This window comes from Mauremys mutica, chromosome 21 (genome assembly GCF_020497125.1).
Source record: "Mauremys mutica isolate MM-2020 ecotype Southern chromosome 21, ASM2049712v1, whole genome shotgun sequence".
Taxonomy (NCBI): domain Eukaryota; kingdom Metazoa; phylum Chordata; order Testudines; family Geoemydidae; genus Mauremys; species Mauremys mutica.
In genome coordinates, this window is record NC_059092.1 from 3,690,346 (window position 1) to 3,690,572 (window position 227).

The window sequence follows — 227 nt, forward strand, 5'->3', positions numbered from 1 at the left end:
CCAGAAGCTATCAATCTATCAACCCAGCACTATCCTAAATAAGTGTAGAATCTCTATATTAATATTCTGAGCTGGAACTGAGGTTTGAAATGCACATGTACATATCACTATTGCTGTCACCCTGATTCCAAGTGGACAGTGACTAACTGCATACCATTGTACATCAATCCTCATACCCCAAGGACACAGGGTTCAAGAAAGAAAAGGCAATTTTCCAGCTATTTTCA